Here is an 18,907-nt window from a genome sequence, read left to right on the forward strand (position 1 = left end):
ATCAATGAAAAGAAGCTGTCCTGCTTAAAGGAGAACTATGGGGTTAAGGCTTTCCCCATAGTTCTCCTTAGGGTAACGGGAGGACACAAACTAGCGTCCTCCCGTCACCCTAGGCTCAGTATCTGTAGCTCGCGGTATACTGAGACGCCGCAGCTGAATCGGATCCCAACAATTATGTCTAGATTCGCCCAGCTGCGTGACTGACAGCAGGCTCTGCCTATCTAGAGGGAGAGCCAGCTGTACCCGCCCCTCCCCCACCCGTTCCGCCAGTCAGCGCTGGCGGATCGGAGCGGGGAGGGGGGAATCCAGCCCCTCCCCTGTCACGGCAGAGAGCCGTGACAGGATACAGAGGTGAGCGAACGCCGGTATGTGTTCGCTCACCTCCCGATCTACTAAGCCCGACAGTCTCATTGTCACAGGTCGGCTAGAAATATGAGGTGAGTGAAAAGCACTCCCCTCAAATGTTCTCCTTTAAATGCGTGTTAGCGCTTGCATGATATCTGTGTGTGTGGTAGGTAATATTAATTATGAGAACTTGTGGGGGGGTCCTTTGTCACATGTGGGACAGATTGTTAAGCTGCGTCTAAGCCTAAATTTACATTTCACCTATATTAGGATAAATGATGCAGTTGGAGCTAATTTGCAAACCCTATTCAGCAACATTACAATTCTTTTAACTATAATCCATTTTTTATTTGATCAAATATATGTTTCGCTCAATAAGACGCACCTGACCATGGTATGAGTGGGAGATGTGTGAGAGCTGAGGCGGCGGGGCTGACAGTGTACAAGTGTTATTTACCTCTTCCCCAATGCCGCTGCACATGTTGTCTGTGTCTAACTTCTGCATACTGAGACTCCTCCTTTTCCCTGTCATGTGGCATGACACTGTAAGGTGAGAAGCCGGTCAGACACAGAAGTTAGACAACGGCAGCACGGGCAGCGGCATTATGGAAGAGGTAAATAACGCTGGTACACTGTCAGCCCCCCTGACTCAGCTCACACACACACACACACATCATCGGGCGCCGCTGGAGGAGTGTGGTGTGTGTGTGACAGCTGAGGCGGCAGGGCTGCTGGCGCAGGAGATTGTCGAGACCTGGGGGGAATATTCGCTCCATAAGACGCACAGACATTTGTGCCCGCCTTTTGGGGGGGAAAAAAGTGTGTCTTATGGAGCGAAAAATATGGTACTTTTCATACGATATCACTGCAAAAGGTGCATATTTCCTTTCAGTGACATCCTAATTAAAAATGATCTCATCTAAAAATATTCTATTATATCACCATAATAGAATATTATACAATTATGGGTATGCCGCTGGGGATGTCAGAAATGGAGAAGGATTTTGGGGGTCATTGTAGACCACAAACTGAAAGGTAGCTTGCAGTGCCAGGCTGCTGTAAACAAAGCTAGCAGGGTTTTGTCCTGTATTAAAAAGGGGATGTATTGCAGGGACAAGTCTATAATGTTGCCACTTTATAGATCATTGGTTCGACCTCATCTGGGAGTACGCGGTCCAGTTCTGGTCACCAGTACTAAGAAAAGATGTCCTTGAGTTGGAAAAAGTCCAGCGGAGGGCAACCAAACTAATTAGGGGTATGGAGGACCAGAGCTACGAGACAAGGCCATTAAATTTAAACATGTTCACATTGGAGGTGAGGAGATTAAGGGGGGATATGATTTCCATGTTCAATGGTGGTAGCAACATTAGCGATAAACTGTTTAAAATTAACTCCATTACAAAAACTAGAGGCCACCACCTAAAATTGGTGGGGAAAAAATTCCAGCACAAGGGGCAAAGGGGGTTCTTCACAGTAAGATCAGTTAGGGTCTGGAACTCACTGCCACAGACAGTGATTTCAGCAAATAATGTGGAATTGTTCAAGAAACTTTTGGACGATTTCTTAAGGGACCGTAATATACAGGGGTACAGGTAATATACAGGCGTACAGGTACTCCTAGAATGAGATCCTATAGGTTGGACTTGATGGACTAATGTCTTTATTCAACCTCAAATACTATGTAACTATGTAACTATGTAACCACCACCCAGTGTTAAAATTGTCATGAAGAGGTAAACCTTTTTTTCTAAAGAGAGTCTTGTAGGATACAAATGACAGAGTTGCCATAGCTGACTTGTTTCTGAAGTTGCAAGCTCCACCGCAGTGATCTTGGCTTTTTTACCCAAGCGGTCACTGCCCTGAAACAAAAATGCAGCCAGTAGAAGGTTGGGGCACCCGACATGCCCATACCTGTAGGGAAGCCAGAATTAGGAGTATTAAGAGGACGTTAAGAGGAGATATACTGTATGTTGGTGGAACGTCAATACCTAGTCCAAAAAGGGATTCTGATTTTGGACTTTTGCTTGCTAATGTTATGTTGATCAGAGACAGTGCTCTAGGATTTCGGCCTGAAAAGAAGTCCTGAAAACAGTACAGTATAGAAGACAGTAGCATGCCAAACATATGGTGAACAGTTAACCATATATTTGGCAGTCTTCTCTCTCCCTACTATACTTAATAAAGGATTAGGATGGTCTTGGAGTCTGCTTTTGAAAAACAAGCAAGCTATGGCTGCTCACATATTTCTATCCTCAACAGGCTTTTTTCAGAAAATGATTTTCTGGCTGCACGAGAAGCAGTGTTTTGTTCTAAAAAAAAACCAAACAAACAAAAAAAAACTTGCCAGTAAACATATGGGAATTATAAAATGAAGTCCCAAAGTACCACATATCTGGGAAAAATATGTCTACGGAGCAACAAAGTGAAACTTGGCTGTAAGAGGCAGGATGAGTCCCACCCCTCCTCACAAGTGGTTAATAGGAACTTCAATTATAACAACTATGTGCTTGTTTACAGTCCACTTTACAATTAATGAACTATCTTAATGGCCTGCCAATGCTATTCTTGGTGACATTTACAATGGCGGTAGAAAGACCCAATACACTAGTGTATTCGTCTGTATAATAGTACAATCGGGAAACGCTAAAATATTATTATTTTTTAAACATATGAAATGATATGATGGCTTGATGTAAAAACAATATTCAATGAAAGAATGTTATCTTTTACAATCTGATTACACTTAATGGGCAATTTCATTAATAAAGCTCTGCTCCTTGCTGAGCAGTACATTGTGCGGTCAGATGTGGAATGATAGTCAATGTGGCTAGGGTTGAAGGGGGCTGTTGTAACTGTACTGAGAATTAAAAGTGGCTAGGGCAGCAGTAGGCTGCTATACGGGTCTAGAGGTGAGGGCAATTGTAGCAATATAAAGTGACTTGAGGCCGAAGAGGAAGTTGATTTGGCCATAGGGACAGGAAATGTGGTTCAAGGGGTTTTAGATTTGGTTTCAAAGGGTCATCATCACCCACTTCCCATAACTGCTGGAGCATCTAAAAAACAAAACAAGTTTGGGGCATGTGGTGAGTAAACATGCCCCCCCACAGACCAAGCTGAAAGCCTGAGCGACTCATTATTACGGTAGAAGCAAGTGTTCTTAGGATGGTCTGGTGGTAGGATGCCAAAGTCTATGCATCACCAACTTTTAGAAAGCTGATGTTCTCAAAAGAACTTCTGTCAGACTTGTGCAGTACAAAGGGGGTAGTAGCATACATGAAGATGCCATCTGCAACCTTAGGAACCTATTATTTTATGATAATTTGTGTCACTTTGCACATTTAATGTGAAGGAAACCTGTACAGTGACGAATACTAGTGGCCTAAATATTTTCTCCTTTAAGATAGGTGAAATTTAAAAGAACATATCATTCTTTACTTTAGGCAGACAGGTTGACATCTCCTATTATCCAGTATGTGTCATTTTATCAGCTTTTCCTCCTTGAAGATAGAAGACTTTACTGAGTCAGATTAAAGTGGAGACTGCCTCAGGATGAAGTGCTTAAAAGAGAACTATGCCATTGATGACTCCTGTGCAAACTCTGTATACAGTGTAGCAGGTCCTGTCCGGGGGTTTATGCGTCGCCCAGATACCTCTCTTAGGGTTTGTTCATACAAAGTGCGGAGCAGATGCAGTGCAGAGCAGTTACAGAGCGCATCAAAAATGCATCCAATGTATTCCAATGGTATTTTGGGCTCTAGTTCACACCACAGCGTTCAGCTCCAGAGCATATGGAAAAACTGCAGCATGCACTATTTTTTCTGCTCTGGAACGCACTAAAACATATGCAAATGCATATTTTAAGGCTAAAAAATAAAAAAAATTATATTTTTTTTAGAAACGGCCCGGAAAGTGGCGTAAACGCAGCAAAACACACTGCACTGCATGTGCAGAAACTCATGCAGATGTGGTCCGGATTTTGTGTGAACAAGCCCTTACACCTTCCGGAACCTCTAGTAAGCCCCACATTTTACACATTTCCTCAATGGCAGTTTAGTGCAGGTGAGGCAAACAGCCAGTGCTCTGGAGCCTGGGGAGCAGACAGTCTGGGGGGTATATTCACAAAAGGGCGAAGAGTTTATACACACACACACACACACACACACACACACACGTCTATATACACACATATATACACACATATATACAAACACACACAGAAGTATATAGATATTTTGCATTCATTTATAATGGTATCCTTAAAGCATATGTCAAGGCAAAACAAAATAAATCAATATTTAGTACATTTGTGGAACACATGCACATTTCCCAATGTGTTCTCTCTTTAAAGATGTTGCAAGTGCAGAAAAAGAACTGTTGATATGCAGGAAATCTAGTGTGCTCCTACCTTCCTGTTTCACTTGAGAACACAGTTCTGAATTCCTAAGCATGTGGTGTCAGCCCTGTCTACTTAATTTCTGATGAATTACACACAGACCTCTCCTCATCTCCTGTCCGTTCCTCATCTCCATAAGCACAGGAATTTATCACTTGATAAGATGTTTGGCAAATTTGTTCAGGGTATGTTTTGCACTTATCAAACAGGTATAACAAAACACTTTCAGTGGTATATTTTGCAGACTTAGAGCTTATTCACACCAATTACAGTGCCGTCCAGTGCGGTTAGCTGCAGGAACGCAGTGTATCGCCTACTAAACTCCCGCTGCATTCTGAGGCGGGAGGGGGCGGTGCATTCAAGGCACCCCGCCCACAGTGCGATCGCCGTGCACCAGAATGTATGGCACAACAGTGTGGCACAACCACAACAGTATGGCACAACCAGAATGTATGTCACAACTGGCCTGCGTTCCAGTCCAGTGCGATTGCCAAAAAAAATTTGCATACACTATTTTTTGCGATCACACTGGACCGAAACGAAGGGGGGAGTTTAGTATGTGATACATCACATTCCAGCAGCTAACAGTGGAACGCACTGTAATTGGTGTGAACAAGCCCTAAGGCCTGGTTCACACCAAGGCGGCATGGATTTTGTGCGTTTGTATGCGTGGTTTCAGCATGAATTGAAAATTATGGGATTTCTTGTGTCGGGCGTTTAAAAGCGCTTTTTGTACTGTTCAAAAATGCCTAGGTGTGGTCCAGGCCTAAAAGCAAAACATTATTAATTGATAGGGTTTACATACACTTTAAAGGATATCCAAAAACAAAAATATAATATATTGCAGCTTACCAGTTCTTAGATGTGGTGGCTGCATTAATGTTCTTATTTCCTGGTAATTCTGGAATAATACGCTTCCTGTCCCCTATGTCTCTATACGTTTGTTTGTTTTTTTCCCACTGCACCAATGACAGTAGTCATGGTTGCCACCCAGTCTGAACTTCTAAACATACGTGCCTTTGTTACTCTCCATTACATGGTGGACTGATGGGACTAGTAGATTACAGGAGAAAGATGAAGGTTTAATCTCACAGCAAGTGACAAGGACACTGTATCTCTGGTAACATCAAAAGGCATTTTTTTGTATTTGCTGAAAATGTTTTTACCCTGAAAAATGAAAACGAATGTGGCCACCACATCTAAGGACTGGTAGGCTGCAATATAGTTATTTTTTGAAATATGGTGTCTAAATACGTGTTGAATATACATTTTTCTATATACAATTTGTCGGATGGTAAAAAGAGCACACAGCTGTTCATCTGTACAAGTGTTACTTTGCCTTATTTATATACAGCTATGCCAGGAAATAAATGTTTAATGTGATAGGGTTTAATTCTTCCTCCTGAATTGTCTGAAAAGCTCCAACCAAAAGGCTGAGCTGGAAAACTAGATTCTTAGCACCAGTCTGTGAATTCTCCTCAGTGCTTGTGAATGTTGTGGAAGTGGACGCTGTGCTTGCTAGCAACAAGGTGATAACTATGCTTAACACTCTTCTGCTGACCATAATTAGGTACATAGGTTACCCTGGTTTCTGCACTGTGGAAACCAGTGGGGTTACCTCTGTTTTGACATACATTTAAAGAGAGAAGATTGCAAATACTCACCTCTCCTGCACCATCCAATGAGGATGAAGAGAAATAGCTGACTGAAGCTTTTTCAGAAACCAATACTTCCTGAAGTGTAATTCTGCTGGTCCCACTACTGCTATTGGTGGTGCCTCCAGCCAACCACACATTACTACAGGCAGTGGTATTATTCAGCGGAGTGCACAACAGGTACCACCGCCTACAGCAGTGGTTCTCAACCTGTGTAACCTCAGGACCTACATTTGACCTTGGTCATGACCCAAGTCGCACTGCACAGGAACGCACAGCATTGCGGTACAGCACGTTACGGTGGGGAAAATCTAACTGTAGGTTGGTGGTGCGTTTGGGGTGCCATTCAAATGAATTGCAATGCAATACCTCCCACACCAGAATTCGCAGTAGGTGAGATTTTGCGTGGTACAGTGCGTTAATCGCATGACACTGTGCGAATAACGCACTGTACTAGTGTGAACGGGCCCTCAAAAACACTGACAGACACACAACCACAATTTCACACACGAAAATTATTATTTTTTTCTTTTTTTCAAGCTGCACCCAGTATCTCTATCTTACGAGAACTGGAGTGGATTCTCAGCCTGGGGTCCAGTGCAGGCTGCTGTGCTGTGACGGAGCTCCATCCATATTTGCATTGCTTATACAGCTCTGGAGAGGTGCCGGGAGCCAGAATGTGATGTCACTCCGGTCCAGGCACCTCTAGAGGACACGTGAGTGAGTTGTAAAAAATTCACATTGGATGGATGGAGCTCCCTCGCAGCCATAGCCCCATCTCTGACCCTTGGCGCCGGACAACATATTTTGAATGGCTGCTTGGCGTGAGAACTGAAAGTGCTGGGCTAGGGGGAGGCTGATTAGCCACTCACCTAGAAAAGTGGAAGGCATGCAGTGACCCACTGAACACAGGGCCGCGACCCACTTTTGGGTCACGACACACCAGTTGAGAACCAAGGGCCTAAAGGGTGCCCTGGTGTGCCCTCGGCAACTTGCAAAGTGGCAGTGGTGTGCCGGGTGATGAAACGCTCTCTGGGTTCCAGCGCCTGGCATTGAAAGAAGTTGGAAATGTCTGTAGGGGTGATCTCTGTCCGACAGTGGAAGTATAGTCCTGGACAACTGGGATAGAAGTAGAAGCGCAGAGTATGTGATCAGAAAATTTAATAAACTGAACACCAATGTTGGGGGGGTCTATTGCAACTCGAGACTGCCACTTTCCAAAGACCATGGAGAGAGCTGGGGTTATTATTACAGCCTGCCACTGACCACCAATGCTGGGGATTATTACTACAGTCTGCCACTGACCACCAATGCTGGGGGGTTATTATTAAAGCCTGGCACAGGCAACCAATGCTGGGAAGTTCTTATTACAGCCTGCTAATGACCACCAATGCTGGGGGGTTATGATTACAGCCTGTCACCGACCACCAATGCTGGGGATTATTACTACAGTCTGCCACTGACCACCATTGCTGGAGGAGGTTATTATTACAATACTTCCACTGCTCACCAATGAAGGAGACATTATTGTGGCCACTTACACCAATGCTGGGGGTTAGAATCACTGCCACCAATGATGGGGCTTATTTTTCTACCACGCTACAAGCCATACACCATAAAGCAAAGCCCACTTTATTGGCTATAGCTACAGGCATATGGCAGGAGGTGAAGCACTTTTCTTTATCCTTTAAAAGGGGTTTATCCCAACTATTTTAACGGGTTGATAACTATGCAGGAGAGCATCTCTGAGCTCCTTGCATGTTGGGTGGATTGGAATGCTAAATTCTGTATCTTTGCATAAAGTCGCAACTATATTTACAACAGCTGCTGTCCACCTTCCATCAGCCAGCTTTATTCTCACCCCAGACATGTCATTTCATAATTACTACTGAAAATAATTTAATGTATGGGGGAGGAGGGTGGAGGTACACCACTGACTACAGGACACAGTAGGGGGTTATTCACTAAGCTGCCAAAGGCAGCCGAGTGAATAACCCTGCCGAAGTGAAGTGAGCCGCATGCTGTCCGGCTATTCACTTCTGGCTTGTACGGCTGAGCCGAAGTGCAGATGGACTTTGGCTCAGCTGATCCAACATCTGGATTGGCTGAGCCGAAGTTCCGGCAGCTCACTCGCTGCTGTTCACCCATATTCTGCTGGGGGCCGAATGGCAGTAACTGAATAGCCGAATGGCTCCGCCCAGTTGTTATTGTTTAATGACAGGTCAGAGTCCCCAGGTCATTTGTCATTACAACTGCTTGGAGCGAGCCGTGAGATCACGGCTGGCTCCGCCCAGCTGTCAGCTGTCAGCTCCAGCTCCACGCCCAGATGTCAGCGTGGAGATCGGTCGGCTTCGGACGACCTTTCTCCGCGCTTTGGCTGTCACTTCGGCAAAGTCGAGCCGAAGCATATGCTTTTCGCCTCGGCTGAGCCGCTCGGCTGGTGTACAGGCTATTGTGAATAGCCCATACATTCGACTGAACCGAAGGGCAGAGGCAGCCGAAGAGAGCCGAAGAATCAGCCGATGCTACGGCTGGATCCTTCGGCTCTTTAGTGAATAACCCCCAGTAGTGTTCAATTTCTCTTCATCAGAGTGGTGTACAACAAAAAGGTGAGTATTTACTTTTGCAGGTGGACCTGTTATTGGCAGCTTTAATGTTATGTTTCATTGAAAGGGTTGGATTTAGTACAAAATATGCAACAAAAGGCAAAATAAAAACATAACAAGAGATTGGGATCACCAAAGAATGTGAAAATCTTACTTTTTATCAAGGATTTTTTCTTGCTAGTTACATTTATCCTCAAGTAATTTTCCACACATGAAAATAAACTTAGTAATAGTTTTATTTAAACATTTGAGTGACAGCCTGTAATACTCCTTTATTACTAGGCTATTTTTCAGTTTTAAAGGCTCTGATAGTTTTACTAAAAATGAATTTATCATTTTTTAAGACGAATATTTTTTTGGTGATATTTAATAACCACAAGGGTTTTTTTAGTATATAACAAAAAAGGGGGGGGGGGCAAAAATGTTGAAAACAAAAATGTTTCTCTTACTTTCTGTTATAAAACAACATATAAAAAAAATTAAAATGCCAGAATGGTGTGAAAACTTGGAGATTGGTAATTATGCACTAGATATAGAACGTCATTAATGTATGGGTCATACACAGAGGGAGGAGGTAAAGGGGTTAATATACAGGTCTCACAGAAACCAAATGTAGATGAGATGTACAGACAGGGAGAGAGAAAGGGTTAAAAATGTAATCCCACAATAAAATAGCAACCCCTCACCCTGAATCATCTGTTGCTACTGATCTCCTTCTTTCATAAATCCTCATTCACAAATCCTCACTTCCTCCATTGTGAGAGGACAGGGATGGCTCTCACTTGTAAACACTATAGTGTTTACATTAGTGATTGGTCATCAAAGTGATCACAGAGCTGCTTGGATTGGCTCTATAAATTGTGGCTGTGATCCAAGCCATCCAATAACAATCCAGATCACAGCCATTATTGGGCGCAGTGGCAGGGCGTGCCTTATTTCTGCAGTGCTGCAATTACATAATTTAACTGCCTGGAGTCCTTCTTTAAACAAATAACTACAATTTGACCTGTTTTACTGAATAAAGCCGCATCCTTCAAGCTTTGATTTTCCTGCTTTTATTGAACTACAAGTCCTGGACAACCTGCTAGTTAGAGACATTTTGGCACTTACAGTATCACAACAACAATAGAGCCCTGAGTCTGTAAAGGCCTGAAAAACCCAAACATCTGAATGGTGAGATTACTGTTTGAGGGGGAAGGGGTGTCGGACCTAATGTTCATTCTGTGCGCTCTAATCTTCCTCTGGCAATAAAATGCCCTGCAAGGAACTGGTTTGGTTCCCCAGAATGGATATTACATCTACAAAGATGACTTGTAAATGTTGGAATATGGAACTGGATACACAAAATTACCAGAAGACGGAAACACACTTCCCACATTAGATTCTATGCCCCAGGGGCGAACAGCTACGACATGCAGGTTTGTTTGGATGTCGTGTCGTAAATGTTTTTTTGGTTATAAAAATGCAAAAGTGAAACAAACAATCAACACCTTGTAGTACACCAACATGGAACTGCCTTTAAATTCTCACTTTTGTATCTTTAAGTCCTTTTAGCTCTCTTGGGTTAAAGGAGAACGATGGGGTTAGGGCTTTTCCCCATAGTTCTCCTAAGGGTAACGGGAGGACACAAACTAGCGTCCTCCCGTCACCCTAAGCTCAGTATACCGCGAGCTGCAGTATACCGCGAGCTACAGCTCGCAGTATACTGCGACGCCGCAGCTGAAACGGATCCCGACAATTATGTCTGGATCCGCCCAGCTGCGTGAGTGACAGCTGGCTCTGCCTATCTAGAGGCAGAGGCAGCTGGGCCCACCCCCTCCCCCGTCCGTTCTGCCAGTCAGCGCTGGCGGATCGGAGCGGGGAGGGGGGAATCCAGTCCCTCCCCTGCCACAGCTCTCTGCCGTGACAAGATCGAGAAGTGAGCGAACGCCGGTATGTGTTCGCTCACCTCCCAATCTACTGAGCCGACCTGTGACAGTTTAATTGTCACAGGTCGGCTAGTACTATGAGGTGAGTGAAAAGCACTCACCTCATAGTTCTCCTTTAAGATGTTCTATTTTTGGCTCCCTCATGCCTATTGTGAAACCATGTATTGTAACCCAGAAGGAAACCCAAGAAAAAAAAAAAAGTATGAGCAAAGGCCACAGCCAAAGGAGAGCCTGAGTTAGGGCCTGTTCACACCTTAGCATCGCTTTAATCGCAAGATATCGTGCGATTAATGAACACTATTGCAGAAGGCACCTAGTGTGCGTTACCATGCATACTAGTGTTAAGTATTATTATAATAAAAGGTCAGAGCTGTCATCAGGTTTGTTGGGACCAGAGAAATCAAAAGGCGTATGACTAGCTTTACACCAAGTGGTATATGATGAATTACCTATCTCGGATGTAAATGAGAAAAAAGAAACGTTCACATCTCAGATGAATCACTAGAAATAACATCCAATATAAATTACTCAGTATGTTTCCTTATCAACACTATGCAGTCACTATGGACCAGCAGAAAGTCAAACAATGAGACAGGGGATCTTATCTTTGACTTGACATTATTTCCTCGTCATTTATCTCCAGCAACAGCATTTTCTAGTATCTGTAAAATGAAGAGTCGCTACAACGAGCTCAATATAAACGTCGGCCAAAACAAAAGCAGCCTTTAACACTCATTACAGCCCTCTAAAATCCAAACATTCAGGAATGAAGACACCAATAAAGAGGGAGGATGCATATGACAAACTTAAAATGCGGATTGGACTTAACAGCATAAAAATAAAATCAGACATATGTTAACGCATCAAGAACTTCAACATTCGTAATAATCAACTTCCTGTGTGCTTGATAAGTAGGTCAGAGTTTTGGTCTGTTTCCCCACCGAATTCAGATGGGTTAGAAAAATGCAGTTGTTAGATACATAAAAAAATATATACTTTTACTTTACAATACAATTTAATCATATTTAAAGCTGAACTGATATCAATATTTAAATATACCTACATAGGTCCATTTTGGCCCAATGTACCTATATATCTTTTATACCTGGTCGTCCCATGGAGATCCTGTAAAACGCTGTAGTAACTGGAGCTACTACAGGGCTTTACAGCGATCTTCCGGGTTCTGGACAGTCGCTGTGCTGAACGACTTTCCCTCTGGGCCGCTCATTCAGCACAGAGGGCATTGAGCGAAAAGTCTAGTATTTTGATCAATAAATACAAGGTGTTCTCCGATTGGACAAGGGGCCGAATGGCCGCTGAGCTGACCAAGCAACCCTTTGTGTTTTCACAACGGAGGGGAAGTCGCTCAGCTCTGCCGCTGTACAGGATCTGAAAATAATAGCTGTAATGTACTGTAGTAGCTCCAGTTACTACAGTGTTTTACAGGATCATGTTTTAACTGTAAGCATCTGATAATGTGAGCCGCCCGGTTGTTATGCTGGTACTTTTCGCTTCAGCACATTCTGAGCTACTGATCCAGAACAAGTATGTACTGTAGAATCAGAAAGGTGAGAAGTCCTTAAAGGAGAACTATGAGGCGTGTTTGTCCCCACTCATCCTCATAGTTAGAGCCGACCTGTGACAAAGAAACTGTCACAGGTCGGCTCTATTGATCAGGAAGTGAGCAGACGCATACCGTCGCTGATCATCTCCCTGCAGAGAACAGTGACCGTCAGTCACCGATCCCCACAAAGATCCCCCCCCCCCTTCTCTAATCCTCCAGCGCTGAGTGGAGGAACGGGCGAGGGAGGGGGTGGGCACACATGGCTCTGCCTCTAGATAGGCAGAGCCAGCTGTCACTCACGCAGCTGGGTGGACCCAGGCATAATTGTCGGCATCCGCTACAGCTGCGATGTCTCAGCTACTGCTCGCGGTATACTGTGGCGTCTCAGTATACCGAGAGCTGTAGCTCGCGGTATACTGAGCCTAGGGTGACGGGAGGACGCTAGTTTGTGTTTGTGGATTCGTCCCGGCTGCGGCACTCTCAGTATATCACGGGCAATAGCTGATATACTGAGCTTTGGGCACAGGAGGTGGTCAGTATATGTCCTCCCGTGACCCTAAAGAGAACTATGGGGAAAAACACTTACCCCATAGTTCTCTTTTAACTTCATACTTATGCAGGCTCAGCTTAACAGCCAGGCAACTAGCATTTTCAGGCAAAGAGGTTTCTCTCATGACAGGTTTATTCTTAAATTTGGGTTGGATGGGCTAAGAGACAGAACACATTTAATAGGGAAGAATAGTAAAGCACACACAACACTGCAACGTCACTGCATGCAAAACACAAGAGGCGAGAATGCAGCCTGAAGATTTAAAAACCACATAATACAATAAAGTAGGACCAGGGCTGTCCATACACGGATTGAATTTTGGCCGAATCCTGCTGAAATCTGAGTAGTGTGAGGGGCCCCTCAGGACCCCTTTGGTCTTTTTTTCATTGCTTTTTGTCAGTTTGAAGTGTCTCAGCCAAACAGTAAATGCAGCCAAATCAGCTGAAGTCCCTGTTCAAGCATTCTGACAGAGGCACACCGGCTGCTGTCAGAATACAATAACGGGGGGAGGGGGGGGTTAAAAGCTGTTTCCTGTTTAGCCTGTGGGGCTGAATAAGAAAAAACAATCTGTGTACGACCAGCTTTGGGTTGTCCCTCAGTTTCTCCTTCTAATTGTGCTTTGAAATTGATCGGAATAGCTTGCAGTCCTATGAATAAATCTGCTTCAAAAAATCAAATAGAAAGACGAGAAATATTTTTTCACCCCAGGTATGCTGTGTACGTATACGTACATATAGTGGGTGTTCTCAAAAACATCTGCAGAAGCAGAAATACACCGTAAAGCCGGCCATACGCTGGTAGATTTGTGTAGGAGTGTTCATACGAAAAATCACATCAGAAACATTTGCTAATGGCAGAGACTTGACAAATGTCATTCGAAATTTCGTTGGACTTTCGAACTTGGAATAAATGGAGCTTCTTTCAATAGATCTTCATTCAAGAAAAAAATGTCAATCCTGCTCCTTTGTTTTCTTTCATTACTACAGTAAGAGGATTGGCCAATTGACATCATTAACCATTAGCACGTTAAATCAATGTTCCCAAAATGACTTTATAAATGAAATTCTACATCTGTATAGCCAGCTTAAGTTTAATGTGTATTTCCTCTTTTGCAGCCAAATTGGCATATTTGTTACTTCATTCACATAGCATAAGCTAAACTAAAATGCTTCTAGCAGTTTAACCCCTTCGTGATGGGAGACGTACACTGTACGTCCCGCCACGAAGTGCCTAAACGACTGGCCACGTACATTGTACGTTACCAGTTATTTGCGGCTCTGTAATGCTGGTAACCGCTGATTCTCATGTACAGCTCCATGTCGCCCGTTGCTGTCGCTTCATCAGGACCCCTTACCCGCGCAATTTTTCTATTTTTGAATGCAGCCCGCCGGTGACGGTCACGCTATCGTCGCTGGATCGTCGCCCCGAACAGTCGCGCTATCCCGGCTGCGCGGATCTGCTTGTAAAGTATGTTGCTTAGTGTGAATGGGGCCTTAGTGAGATCTGATTCTGACATGCTGCCAGGATCAGTCTCTAAGGTTATTATTAGCTGTTCCTAAGTTTGGAGCAGCCTAATAATAACCGAAAATTAAAAAAGTTAATTTATCAAGCAGTCATAGTGACTGCTTGATATAAACTGGCAAAAAAAAGTGGTAAAAAAAATAAAATAAAGTGTAAAAAAAAATTAAGAACATAAAAATTATATATAAATATATTTTTTATACTGTAATTATTATAAAAAATTCTACAAAAAAAGTATAAAAACTTGTGAAAAAAGTGTTTTCTTTATGTTTTTATATAGCCCTATCTGTCCGACTGGACGAATCACACAGCAAAAATGTAAAAAGTGTGTCAGTCATTTACGAACAGAAACTGAAAACAAGCTCAGTCATGTAGGGGTTAAATAGCTTTTACTTGGGTAAGGTTTTTTTAAAAAATGTCTTCCTTCTATCTCTTTAAAATGTTAGGAGGGGCTGTGAGGGGTCTTGTCCATGGAGAGGTGGCTTGTCTATTGTATGTTAATGAAGCATATTGGATAAACACAATCCTCAAATTTCGGTCCCAAGACTTTCTTTTGGGACAGACCACTGTGAAAGGGCTCCGAAAAACCCAGAATCAGCCATCTTGCCTGATTTAACAAAACATCTAAAAAGGTAAGACATTATTGTTAAAAGTTTTTTTTTCAGTATGCTGTGTGAATAGGAACATATAGCGAACATATGGAGGGGTTTTCTTAAATTTTACTGCAAACGTGGAAATACACTTTAAAGGCCAAGGGCAACAACAGTCAGTCACGCTGTCAGCTTCTGCTGAACCTCACCCTGCACTAGAATTCCAGTTAGACCTTGTTCACACAGAACAACCCAAAGGACACGGTCACATTACAAGGTCTCTTATCTCTTAGCTAATCCAATGCCACCAAGAATATAATTCAGTGAGCTTCATTTATGGACGTGCCTGAGGGATGGATGGTCTCCGATAGTCTGTGTTGCTTACAAAGCAGCTACTCCAATTTTTTTATTCATTTCTCCCACTGCACAGTGAAAATCGGATTGGTTGCTGTGACACAAAGACTGATGGTTCTTCTCTACTAAAACCTTCCACAACTTAGCATGTTCTCCCTTTGCTTGCATGGGTTTCCTCCAAGTACATCAGTCTCCTCCCACACTCCAAAGACATGCTGGAAGGTTAATTGGTCGCTGTCTGAATTGGCCCTGTATGCATGTGCAATAGGCACCTTAGATTGTAAGCTCCTTGAGGGCAGGGACTAATGTGACATTTCTGTATGTAAAGCACTGTGTAAATTGTTGGTGCTATATAAATACATGAAATAAACTACCGTATATACGAGTATAAGCCGAGTTTTTCAGCCCATTTTTTGTGCTGAAAAGTGCCCCCCTCGGAATGTTAAAGGTCACACATTACCCTCCCATTATGAACTAAACATGGATATTGCCATGGCTGACCTCTCACTCTGACCCTCTTTCTTCAAAAACTTTTAGTCACTAACCAGTAAACAGATAAGAAAGTCAGGCTTTTCTTCACTTTCCTGAGCTGTGTATTTATTCGTTCGTGATTAAAAATAGGTTGAAGCCACAGGGTCAGCATAACAGACAGGCATACAGTGTTTTCAGAAACAGGTGAGCAGTACCCAGTTATAATTTCTAAATACTTTAAACCACAAGGTGCCTGCATATACTGTACCGGCCTTTTGTATTCAAATCCTCCCCTGTGCGCTCAAAGAGTCCCCAAACAACATAAAGCAATGTACGCAAGCATTAGCTACACCTCAGAGCTCTAGCACGTCAGCCTCACCATCATTTACTCTGTGACACACACTGTACTACCATGTTTCCCGAAAATAAGACCTACCCCGAAAAGAAAACCTAGTTGTGGCCGGTGGTGACATCAGGGGAACTTGAAGAGCCGCAGGAGAAGTGGGAGAGATTCAGCTAAACCAGCATAAGCCGGAGGAAGTGAGGCGGCAGCGGAGGGAGCAGAGCCGCATAAGCCAATGCTTCCTCTATAGCGATAAGACAGTGTCTTAGATATTAGGCGGAAACAAGTGAGCCAGCAATCCAACTTGAAGCCTGTGCCAGCATTGAAGTGATATTAAACCTTATTTTTTTAATCCCTTTCTGTTGCAGGGGTCACCACTTGCATTGCATGCTGCTTGTCCCATGATCGCTGCCCCCACCTTCCCGTTTGCAGGTGGCTCCATTCTCTTGTGGCGTCCTATAGAGACACCCGTTTGTGCTCACTACCGACATGCACAGACAGCTGGGGCAAGCTAGACTGGGTGTGCATGCACGGTGGCACATGGAATACAATCCTCAGGGGAGGGGGGCTTTCAAGGAGTGAGGGCACCCCCAGCCAGAAGTTTGGGGAAGCAATCCCCACCCAGAGGCTGCGGTGGTAAAGATTCCAATGTTATGTGTTTCTGAACCTCTTCTTCAACAAGTATTTATTGTCTGCTGCTCAACAGCTCTGCACCAGTGTATTTATGGCAAAAAGTGCAGGCTTTACTACTATTTTATACTTATAAGGATCTTCAGGATCTTGTAGCAGCCTGGTATAATGAAGGCATCAGTCTGCTGCAAACAAGAAGAAAGCATTTGCTCAGTCTCTTTTCCCCCCAATTACTCTGTCACACAAGTCGCAAGGTGTGCAAGAGAAAAAATATTTAAAAGAGAACGATGGCGTTAAGGCTTTTCCCCATAGTTCCCCTTAGGGTAACGGGAGGACACAAACTAGCATCCTCCCGTCACCCTAAGCTCAGTATGCCGGCAGCTACAGCTCGCGGTATACTGAGACGCCGCAGTATACCGTGAGCAGTAGCTGAGACACCGCAGCTGTAGCGGATGCCGAGAATTATGTCTGGATCCGCCCAGCCGCGCGAGTGACAGCTGGTTCTGCCTATCTAGAGGCAGAGCCAGCTGTACCCTCCCCAGTCCGTTCCGCCATTCAGCGCTGGAGGATCGGAGTGGGGAGAGAGCTGTGACAGGATCGAGAGGTGAGCGAACGCCGGTATGTGTTCGTTCACTTCCCGATCTACTGAGTGACAGTCTCATTGCCACAGGTTGGCTAGAGCTATGAAGCGAGTGAAAAGCAATCACCTCATAGTTCTCCTTTAAGGGCTCCTAGTCTAGACTTACTAGTCCGTCCAATAAAAAGCTCTGTTTTAAGGGGTGGGTTAGCATGGTGTGATGGGCCTGGTGGGTGGGACTATGCTCTGTTTCAGTGCACAAATCTTAAAACCTGCTAAAATAACATTCACGTTCCAAGCTGCCTGCGAGCACAAGTACTGTATACTTCTGATCCCATGAATATAAAGTAATATACGGCACTATGGAATTCTATAAACAACAATAAAGTGCTATAAGAGTGAAAAGTGCTTTTCCATAGCAGGGCATAAATCTGTTTGCTTTTATTTCCAACTTCTTTTTGACTGTACAAAGTGTACACTTCAGTCAGGTCCATATATAGCAGCACAGTGTGTGTGCGGTGACACCAATCACCGCTTTTGGTTAGAACAAGCCCTCAAACTCAGATTATAAAAGCTTCAAGTACAGGCAGAAGGGTTTACATGGATTATGGCATCTAGGGAATTTACACCAGGAATTAATTGCTGACCATGGATGATGCCTGGTCAAAGATGGTGCTGGCTTTCTTTGGGTTAAAGGAAGACAAAGACATGGGCAGAAGGGAGTACTGTGCCTTTTTGAAAGGCAATAAATACCTGCATACATTAAAGCGCATGGAATAAAAATGAAAAGATATACCAGTATCTGATGAACCGCACTTCTGGTTTAGGGGCCCCTGGAGAGCACAGTGTGTCAGTTTAGCCAACAGTAGTTCAGCAATTTTAACATATATGGGCACAAAATAATCACAATAGATGAAAGGCAACTGCTAGGGCACTTGAGCTGGCAGGTTGAAACATCATTAGGCGATTCCTTTTAGTGTCTGCCAATTAAAAGATAACTAAACCCAAGAACAAAAATGAATATAGGAGAGCTTACCAGTACTTAGATGTGATGGCTGCATTAGTTTGGTTTTTCAGGTTAAGACTATTTTTAAACAAGTAGAGAAAATACCTGTTCACCTTGCTAGGATTGGTGTCCTTGACACTTCCTGTGAGATGAACTAGAAGCAAAAACAATGTGATCTTCCTTCTGTAAGCTACAAATCTCATCATCTCCATTGTACTGGAAATTAATCAAGGCAGACATGTTTGCATTGGTGGCGATCATGGTTACCCTTTTACATACAGTGGAGGAATGAACGTAGTCACCCTAGAACAGAAAGTGTGTTATTCACAGGGTTACCAGGTTAAAATGAATGAATTGGAAAAAATTAATGAATT

General features: G+C 43.6%; 1 protein-coding gene and 1 long non-coding RNA gene across 2 annotated transcripts in view; both read right to left on the reverse strand.

The window, feature by feature from the left end:
- Positions 1 to 3,024, reverse strand: part of LOC108794475 — an 18,191-nt gene extending 15,167 nt beyond the window's left edge. Inside the window, exons 1-2 of the long non-coding RNA XR_001941713.1 lie at positions 3,013 to 3,024; positions 1,843 to 1,845 (exon numbers count right to left, since the gene is read on the reverse strand). This is a non-coding gene — a long non-coding RNA (uncharacterized LOC108794475). The remainder of the gene's footprint in view (positions 1 to 1,842; positions 1,846 to 3,012) is intronic.
- The window catches only part of PLCB3 (phospholipase C beta 3), a 144,221-nt gene that overhangs the window by 85,734 nt on the left and 39,580 nt on the right, over positions 1 to 18,907 (reverse strand). The gene's annotated exons all lie outside the window — the stretch shown is intronic.

The sequence above is a fragment of the Nanorana parkeri genome, unplaced genomic scaffold, assembly GCF_000935625.1.
Source record: "Nanorana parkeri isolate BGI_ZX_2015 unplaced genomic scaffold, ASM93562v1 scaffold25, whole genome shotgun sequence".
Lineage (NCBI taxonomy): Eukaryota > Metazoa > Chordata > Amphibia > Anura > Dicroglossidae > Nanorana > Nanorana parkeri.